The sequence below is a fragment of the Gavialis gangeticus genome, unplaced genomic scaffold (assembly GCF_001723915.1).
Source record: "Gavialis gangeticus isolate Ggan-Ray unplaced genomic scaffold, GavGan_comp1, whole genome shotgun sequence".
Lineage (NCBI taxonomy): Eukaryota > Metazoa > Chordata > Crocodylia > Gavialidae > Gavialis > Gavialis gangeticus.
In genome coordinates, this window is record NW_017729022.1 from 153,235,237 (window position 1) to 153,245,400 (window position 10,164).

The following is a 10,164-nucleotide window of genomic DNA, read 5'->3' on the forward strand; positions in this document are numbered from 1 at the left end:
CACTGAGGAGCTCTGTCAGTTGCTGGAAGGAAACAATCAGAAGCAAACGTGTCACAAGAAGGGAGTGGAGAAGGGCTTGAATGGGTGGCAATCCATTGTTCTCTTTGCATACCAGTGCCTTGATCACACTCAGACACACACTCACCCATACCCTTCCACATCCCCCCCCCACAATATACAAAAGTAGGACTTTATTTTAAGCCATTATGCAATCACCTCTATGTACATTATGCAAACACATATAAACCAGGGCAAAAATATTTCTTGAAATTAAATTAATTTATGTTATAGTAGATGCTTGATTATTAGAACATAATTGGGGGATTTTTTCCAGTTCCAAGATGGCAAAATCCCTTGCCAAAAGAAGTACAGTAAAAGCTTTTTTATCCGGCATCCCCTGGGAATGGGAATGCCAGATAACAAAATATGCCAGTTAACTGAGCAGCCCAAACAGATGTCCTTGCCTGTTCGGGCCGCCGCTTCCAGGGTGTCGCTGTCCCTCCCGCAGCATTGCTGCCCCTCCTGCAGGACAGGGAGGCGGGACCCGCGCAGCCTGTTATGCCCCTGAGCTGTGGGAACTCGGCAGCACAGGGTGCTTTGACATGGGGACTCAGAGAAACTGGAAGTGCCACAGTGGGCACTTCCAGTTTCACTTTACCTTACAAGCTGGCATACAGAGCATGCTGGCTTGTAAGGTGCCAGATAACACAGCTTTTACTGTACTTTCAGAGGCAACAAGAAGGACTTCTAGTGGCAAGGGCAGGGCTTAGGGGACAGGACTTCAAGCTATCTTCTTTTAAGAACATGTGTTTTTACTTTTTCTGGCTATGATTAGCACGACATAACCAAATCAACAATATGTACTCGTGTATGACTATCCTATCGATTCTAACAGGCATTAGCTAACACCCAAAAGGTGACCATTCAAAACGACAACATTAACTACTTCAGTCTAGCAAACATATGCAGCAAATTTATCCCTTAATTCTACAGGGCTTCCAACAATTTTGCAAGTGCCAGAAATCCCAAATATCCACCAGACACCGGGCAAAACCTCCCATTTTCCCCAGTAACTTTACATTACAGTTAGGTATCACAAACAAGAATATTTGGCATAAAATGTGGGGTTACCATAAAATAAAATCAAATGTGACAAGGATTGCCAAACACATACTGAATGTTCATAGCTAGATGACAATATTATCTGGCATATTATAAACATGCAGAAACCACTAAGCAAGATTACAGGGATCTCAGAACCTCATTTTTTGGTTAGTAAAACCTAATGCTTGATGGCCACACAAGTGAAGGCAACTCAGAGGAATAAGAAGCCTAAGAATTTTGTTAAGTATTTAAAAAACAAAAAACAAACACTTACTCACTTGATAAAAATGTACAGTTCTTGGAGCAGGGATTGGAACTAAAGGTTCCCCCCTTTCCAAGCAATTATTCTGAAGTCAGATTATTATCTCTGTCCAGCCTAGAAATCTTTTAATTATGTTATTAAAAGTGGTGCGGCTTCAACAGGGGTGAAGAGTGCTGGTGGTTAAGGCTCCTGAGAGACAGATGTGGATTTGAACCTCCTAAAAATAGATGAAGAAATTGAACTTTAGTCTCCCACATCATGATCCTGTAACAGACTATTGTATAAAAACACCACCCTCAGTCTCTTCCAGCCTCATTTTTCACAAAAAGGAGTAACCTCCTCAGTTTAAGCATCAAAGAAGAAGCAAGGATTCAGGACTGTGAAACTGAAATGGAGATAGGCACCTTCTTAAGGCCAAGAGAGTGATACAAACCAGGAGACGGGCCAAGCTTCAGATGCATCTGTCTTCTGCACTTTCTACCAACTAGCTTAGGCAGCTCCCCGCTCAATACGCAGGCTGATGTGAATCCCAGTCAAAAGCAACTAAGTTGCCCCATGTATTTAAACTAAGGGCTGACTATTCCACCCCCAAAACTTTGTGGATCTAGCCTGCAATCACTCTAATCCCATTTTTCCAAAAAGAGAACAAAGTGCGCCTCTCCAGATTTTGAGATGGAAGCCAAAATACATAGGGATATTATACTACAGTAAGCACTATATGTGTTTAAACATAGTTAACATCTATTTTGTACTATGAACTGTATGTTAACTGAAAAAGTTATTTCCAGTTTCTACTCTCCTAAACTCCTTAAAACTATCCTCATCTGTTTATTATCAGGCATACTGATGCAAAATCAAGTTTGTAAACACAAGCTATTTACAAGTGTGTAAATACAAAACAAAGTTTGTAAAATAGTTTGAGATTCTTTGAGGAAAGACACCAAAAAAGTAAAAAAAAAAATATTATACTCTACTCTAACTCCAGTTGGTCTTAATAAAAAATAACAAAATATTTTGAGATAAGGTTATATTCTGTTTTGTTCTACAGGGGTCAACTTCGATGCAGAAAATCCTACCAAGTTACTTCCCACATATACAGTATTAGAAACTGAAAATCCTGTTTGCTGGCTGTTTTACTGTAAGACAAGCAGTGTAAAATCATGTCTAAAACCAGTATCAGTGGTTTACTGTACATGTTACCAATCTGCAGATCAGTAGTCAGTTCCAATGAAGGTATTCATGAGTAAACCAATGCCTTGATGTCTGACAATCCATACAAACACAGCAAACCATCTCTTAAAATAATTTGGGTGGTCCAGCCTCAATCTTTTAGAAACAGACTATGAAAGTATACTGCTAATTTCTTTCTCCGAAGAGATCACTCCATGGGTTCATCACTTTTAAAAAGGCACTGCTGTGGAAAAGAAAAAATAGTGCCAAAGTTTCCTGTTACAAGGCACCTGTGTTCCTGCTATAAAAAAGGATGACGTTTCTACAGAAAAAACTCAACACAAGAAACTGAAGATGAAAGCAATAACCAAGAGAGTGAAGTATCTGTAATCACACAATACATCTTAGATTATTTTCTTCATTCCAAGGGCTCTGTAAAAACACTCTTCTGAAAGATAATTACATCCAGGCCTAAATGAACAACTGAATTGCTGCCTTAAGGTTACCACTACAAGCTGTGCTCTACGACAATGTTTCTAAATCCGTGGGTCATGAACCAAAAGTGGGTCACAAGAATATATGGAAGGGTCATGAACAAACTTTAAAAATGGATCAACGAACTTTGAAAATGGATTCCCCTTTAAAGTGAAAAAAAGTAGGAAACAGTGGCTTTTCCCTTACAGGCTCGCAGAGTTCCAGCCTGTGAGGGGCTGCTCAGGGCCCCCCTGCCCCACCCTACCCCACACACTGGGGGGCTGAAGCCTGGGTGCGGGGGGCAGCGGATGAGGAGTGAGGGACACTGAGTCAGGACTGGCCATCAATATTTACAAGTGGGTCCTAGTTGAAAAAGGTCAAAAAAGGTTGAAAACCATTGCTGTACTATACCAGAAGGTTTGTCCAAACTGTTTTACAATTCAAGAACAGATTGACACACAGACAGCTTCCACTCTGTTCCCAAATCCTATTTTGAAAAATGAGTTCTGTTCCAGTTTGTATTTCAACTGAGCAAAACAAACCATGAAACTTTGAATAATTACTTGATCTTACACAATTACTATTTTAAGATGTCCAGCTACATTAATTATAACACATCATGATATTTTAGGTGGCAGTAATGATAAATAATTCTAACATCTTGCCATTCACCCTAGGTCTCAAAGCACTTTACAAAAAAAGGCATCATTTATCCCATATTCAATAAGAAAAAAAAATAAGGAGGTGAAGTCATGACTCCTCAGTTAAAATAGAGCTCTAGCTTGTGCTTATTACAGACATTCAAATTTTCTAAGAGAAAAGCAATGCCTCTTCCAAAATTACAACATTTATTAATGGGTTTACCTGAAAGGTATAAGAATGAATTCTCTTAGAACCTGCAAAGTAAAGCCATTAGTTCATGAATTAAAGTGAATTACAGCCTAAGTTCTTAAATTCATTGTTCTTTTCTTTTTTCTGGAATCATAGAAAAGTAAGGCGAGAAGGGACTTTCAGAGGTTATCTATCCCTGAGCAAAGACAGAATCATCTCTATCCAAACCATTCTATATAAATCCACTGCCTAAACTATGAGTAAAACTAATCAACCCCGCACAACCACAAGACATAACAAGAAGCCTTCCCTAATGTCCAATCTAAACCTACTTTGCTAAAACTTCAAGCTATTAGTTCATGTTATGCTCTCTGCTGCAAGAGAGAAGAGGTGCCCTCCCTCTTCTTTATGACAGCCCTTCAGATATTTGAACACTGCTATCGTGTTTTCTCTTAATAGCCTCTTTTGCAAGCTGGACATGCCTATTTCCCTCATTCTGTCCTCATATAAAACTTGCCTTCCACACCCTTTATTACTTTTGATGTCCACTTCTGGACCCTCTTTAACTTCTCCATGTTCTTTTTCAAAATGTGGAGCCAAAACTGCATATAATACTCTAGATGAGGCCAACAAGTGCCAAGTAAAGAGCCACTACCATATATTATATACATCTTACACCTAACACTTCTATTGATGCAACCCAAAAATCTATTTTCCTTTGTGCAGCTATATCATATAAACTAAGAGAATAAATGCTAACCTACTGGGCACAGTTAACTAAAATCCTGTCCATAAGCACATCTGGGGGGAAAAAAGGAGGTTGAAGTAAGACTATAGATGGACTCTGGTAAGTTGAAAAGAGCTAAAGAGTCTCTACAGCTGTGGAATAGGAGAGGAGAGACCAGGAGCAGAGAGCAGACAGCAAAATTGCCAGAAAATGTTAGCTTGATAAGTAAAATATCAAGACAATTAAAAATGAGATCATCATGTGTAGATCAAAGAACAATGAGATATTAAGTCAAATGATTGTCAGCTGCCTGAACAGTAATGCCACTGCTGCTGCACAATGAAGCACAGTTGCGGTTCTATTCCAGGCAAAAAAATAGCTTCCACTTAAGACACGCACTCCAAATTTGGAGGGCTGATGTTTGGGGAAAAGGTGTATGTACTATGTGAGCAAATATAGTAACTGACCCTGTTCTCTGCAGCTAATTTATATACAACTACCATGGTCTGAGGAAGAACAGAATCTTTTCAAGAGTTCGCAAAGATATGCTATAACATTGTGGCCATATGCAAACTTGGACATCAGTGGCAAGAGGATCTGCTTAGTCCACTCTTCTGTACATTAAAGGAAAAGTGGCAAAGGAATGTGGTAAACAGATGGAGCAAACCTAATAAGTGAGACTTCGAGAGTGAGGTTACATGTCACAATTAGCACCTGCTAATTCTAAGGAACGTTGAAGTTGGCACATTCTGTGAGCAATCATACATTAAGGGATAATACCCTCACTAACATGCACAGCTCTGACCTGCCATTAGAGGGCTGACAAGCAGGGGCATGTCTAGGAACCAAGACCCTTGGGCTCTCCCTGCACTGGGGGCTGGGGCCAAGGGCAAGGGGAAGTGGAAGGTTGTGGCATGGAGTCAGGAGGTAGAGTAACACAGAGGCATGGGGACTTTGGCTTCCCTTGGTCTCCTTAAAATCCTTTAAAGGGTTATGCAAATCATTTCTATGTAAAGGTTGTGTAAAGCATTTTTATTTGAAGCAGCGAAAAAAAGAAAAGAAAAATTAAAAAGACTCTCTCGTGTTAATCAACTGTGGGTGATGGGAGAGAACTGGACCCCAGGGAGCCCCTAGCCAAGCCCAGCTTGCTGGCCCTGCAAGCCAGGCTGGGACTGCTCCAACAAGCCCCAGGTACTTACTTACCTCCTTCAGGGAAAGAGGAGAGTGGCAAGTTGTCCAGGCTAGGAGGGCATCACTGAGACACACAGAGCTGTGCATTTGTGTTCTCGCTGGCGGCGGAGATCAAGCTGACGAAAGCTGAGCCTGAGCTGAACTCAGGCAAGCTGGCTCTGTGCCAGTAACAAATCCTACAGAGGCCCTGCGGTCCCACCCTAACTAGCTTTCCCCCTGAACCTCCTGCAGTCCCTCTTGGCCCACGGTCCATGATCCCAAATCCAGACAGCTGTTCTGGCTTCCCCTTGACAGCGCAGAGCTCCCCACGTTCAGCAAGACCATGGAACCTCCCCAGGCACTTTGCTCCAGCCCTTTCCACTCTCCTCTGCCCCACCTCTGGACAGGAATGCAGGCAGCAGAGGAGGGAAGCCACAGCAGCACCATCCCTCCCTTCCCCCAAACCCTCCTGGCCCAGGGAGAGGTCTCAGAACGCAAGGGCGGGGGAGAATTCAATCAGGTGGTGTGGGGAAAAATAAATAAATCAGTTAAGCATGGAAACTGCACTTAATTGAACTTTCCCTAATCTTTCTGCCACAGGTTTAGCCCTCTGAGGGGAAGGCTACATGCCTGGCCCCAACCCCAAGGAGGATAACCCCCAGAACAAGAGGTCAGGTGTGCACGGAAACCCCTCTCCCCAGTACAGAGCAGGACTGGGGATTCCCTCTTTTCCTCCCTGTGTTGGGCAAAGCATAGGGAGGAGGGAATGCACAGCCATTTGTCTGCACAGGGAATGGGGATCCCTGGACACTTGGGCTTCATGCTGGGGAGGGGGAAGGCTGGGGAGAGGATGAGAACCTCCAGTCTGGGCTGCGCAGGGGTAACCCCATACATTTGATTACAGGGGAAAAATTCCTCCCTCCCCTTCCACTTTGCTCAGAAGGCGAAAAGGAGGAAGGCTGTCCCCAGAGTAGTACCTCCTGCCTTCTTTACCCAGAGCCAAGAGCCCTCATTGACTCAGAGGAGGGATTCTTCCTGCTTTGCCAAGAACCAAGGGAAGGGATTTACCAGTCTGCTTGGCTCTGTAAAGGACAGGGATTTCCCCACCCTCTCCACTCACCCATCTCCCTTGCCTGGCATGGGGGTCCTGGGGGGCTCCTACAATGGTTCTACTAACCAGTGTTGGGCTGAGAGACCTTGGTAAGCAGTAGCAAAGCAACCCGACGTGCCACTTTTTCCTTCTTTGCAAGTGTACCTGTGCATATGGTGCAGTGTTTTCATGGCATGAAAAAAAATGGTCTGCCAGGGGCCCAGAGTTAGAGCACTACCCTTAATTAGTTTTAAAATACAACTGAACCCATTGTAACCAGTTTTACTTAGTAAAATATTCAGAAGCATTACACTACCAAAGAAACAAATCATACAACCATATCAAGTAGTAAGCTTTTGCTGGGTGCTGAATGTTTGGCTATTAAGAGTCTGCTATATTCTCCAAGATAAAAATATTAATGTAAATAGTTATAACAGACATTTCACAGTGGAAACAAAGTGTAGATGTAACAATGGGGTAACACTGCTACATCACTAATACACACAATAAAAAAAGAATGCTTTTTTCCTGCTGGAATGATGAGCTATGCAAATAGCACTAATGATCAAAGTGAAGTGTAAAAGCTGGACCAAGAAGACATAGCAACCAGAAATGAAGGAACTTGCTGTACAGTGGTTTATTTTAAATGCTCATCAATACTGTGCTCTTTGGAATGTTTTAAAGGCCACTTTTAGGTACACATTTACCACAAACCAAAATGAGTTTCAACAATAAGTCTATCACTATATGAGGACTACACAGCTCAAAAACAAAAATGTCAGCATTTTGGTGTTACAACTAATGATGAAAACCATTCACAGGGGAAAAAGAACTTGTGTGTTGTCAAAGATACCAATATCTGGAAATAATTACATTCTTCCCCCCTCCCCCCCACCCCAAAAGGTCACACTGACCAGATAGTACTACAACTGAACCATAATAAAATGAAAAGCAACTGATTTTATAAAAAAAATATTCCCAAGACAAAATGTATTTAAAAGGAGAAGCAGCTACCAAAAAGCATAAAACATTAGTTAACACAAGCAGTTTTCTAGTAAAAATAAAAAAAGACAAGTAAAACAAAACAGAACAGCCAGAAAAAAAGTGGCTGAGAGAGTTATTATTGGTGGTGAAACTGAGATCTGTATCCTTTTCATCAGCAGTTCTCAACCTGCTAGGCAGAGTAATGGGTAGAAATGAAGCCACCAGAACCTGAGACATTGACCTGGAGAAGACTGAAAACCATGAAGCATCTTTCCCTTTGCACAAGTCTTTCAGAAGTTGAAGCTACACTGAACTTGTGAACACTTAAGAGAGTTAGAACTGACCATAAAAGAATTAAAAAGGAAAGTTCAGCAGTACTCCTGCTATTGCCTCACATAAGGCAGAAAAGAGCCTAAGGGAAAGAGAAAGGAGACAGTAAATTGATCTTAGCTTGATAGTGCCAAGATGTTTCAAGAGTTCTGTCTACCAGTACATTACTATCTTTGTTGGACAGAAAGCAACCATCAATTTTCTATTGGTAAATGTAAGGATGCTGAAAAATGATGATTTCCAACCTCTAAAAATCTAATTTTCTGTTCAAAAATTTTGTTAAAAATGTAACTTATTAAAAGATGTCTAGCTAAGACTTGCATTTAATCTATTTGGAAGATATACCAACTGTTAAAAAAAGAAATAATCTTAAAGTCAATGAAGGATTTATGTTCAACACCGAAGATCACTCTCAAGTACTTTCCACCCCATTGTCCCCCAGATTGGCAGCATTTGTTCTTACCTGTAACCTGCCAAATCCTCCAGAACTGATCTAGAACATTAGGTTTACATTCCTCCTGCCAACAAATACAGAATAAAATGACCTTAAAAACCTTAATAAAAATGCATTACAACATCTGCTTTATTTTTAAATTTCCTAGACAGACAAAGAAAAAAAAGTTAGCTACACAGACTGGTATGAAAAGCATCATCAGAACTTTAAGGCTAGATTTTTTTTTTTTTTTTTTTTTAATTGCTTGGATGAAAACTAAGCTTTGTAAAAAAAAAAAAAAAAAAAAAAAAAAAAAAAATCAGCAAAACACATTCAAGATTCACTGCGTTGGGAAAGAAAGGGGCATGGGGGGTGCAGATTAAGGCCCCTGCAGTGAGGGAGGGAGGAGCAGGTCATCCAGGAGGTACGGGGGTCAGGGGGGCATGTGCGCCCCAGATCTGTGCAGAGCGAGCTGCCACTACATGGTTGGGGCTGGGGCTGCACCAGGCTCTTCCTGGTGGGGGAGGCTGGGTCTGGGCTGCGCTCAGGGTGGAACTGGGTGGGGGTTATGGGGGAGCTACAGCCCCCCTGTAACTCCCTTCCCAGAGCTGCTGCCTGCCCCGCCACTGGAAAGAGATCAGTGCAACCCCTGTCCTGAGCATGCAGAGGCAACCGGCCCGCACCCTACGCAGATCCAAGGGACATATTCCCCCCACCCCCACGCCTTCCCTGGGGTGCATGCAACAGCAGGAGCCCCACCCCCCATGATCCACGGCTCCATCCCACACCCCACTCCAGCTGTAAAGCCCCTGGTCCCAGCCCCACTTCCTCCCTCACCATGGGGTCCTTGATCCATCTGCCCAGCCCTTGCTCTTCAGTGCCGCTTCAGAACACTGGGCCCACCTTCACTTTAAGACTTATTCCTTCAGAGGACCAGCTGTAATCTAGCCCAGAGTATCAACCTTTTTCACTTAAGTTGCCTGCATACTCAGGAATTTACCAGAAGATCCTGGAAGGGAGATATTTTGGCTATTGATAGGGATGTACTCAAATTGCAAAGGCGGGGCAAAATTTCTCAGGCTCACTGAGGCCCCAGGCTCCAACTTCATGGGCAGCATGCAGCTCCCACCCTCCCATGACTCCGATGGACTGGAACAGCCAGCCAACACATGGGCTGCCACCACCCCACTGCTCCCTGGCCTGGCCTCACTCCACTCCCCACCCACCCCTGACCTGCACAAGGAGGAAAATAAGCCCTCCTAGGCCCCGCATGAGCACAGGGAACATGCTGCCACCACCCCATTGCCTCCCTTGCCTCCCCCTGGGCCTGGACAAGCATGGGTACAGGCCACAACCACCCGACTGGCCAGGCCAGGCCACGCTCCCTCTCCTGTCCCGGCCCTGCTCCCACTGCCACAGCTTGGCCACTTTGCCCCCCTGCCTCTCTCCAGCCCTGCATGGGTGCGGGAAAGGGCAGCCACCACCCTACTGCCCATCTGGGTGGGTCCTACTTCCCCACCACCCTGGCCCAGGCCCCCACCCTCTGTAGCACCCACTCATGACAGGATGGGCCCAGCCAGGCCAGGCAG

The 10,164-nt window shown here is 43.5% G+C and overlaps 1 protein-coding gene across 9 annotated transcripts in view; it reads right to left on the reverse strand.

The window, feature by feature from the left end:
• The window catches only part of PPM1B (protein phosphatase, Mg2+/Mn2+ dependent 1B), a 120,531-nt gene that overhangs the window by 67,261 nt on the left and 43,106 nt on the right, over positions 1-10,164 (reverse strand). For 6 of the 9 annotated variants that reach the window (XM_019516353.1, XM_019516355.1, XM_019516350.1 and 3 more), the window contains exon 2: positions 8,606-8,660. The exons of the other annotated variants lie outside the window; for them this stretch is intronic. The gene's annotated coding sequence lies outside the window, so the exon portion shown is untranslated. The remainder of the gene's footprint in view (positions 1-8,605; positions 8,661-10,164) is intronic. 9 annotated transcript variants of the gene reach the window in all.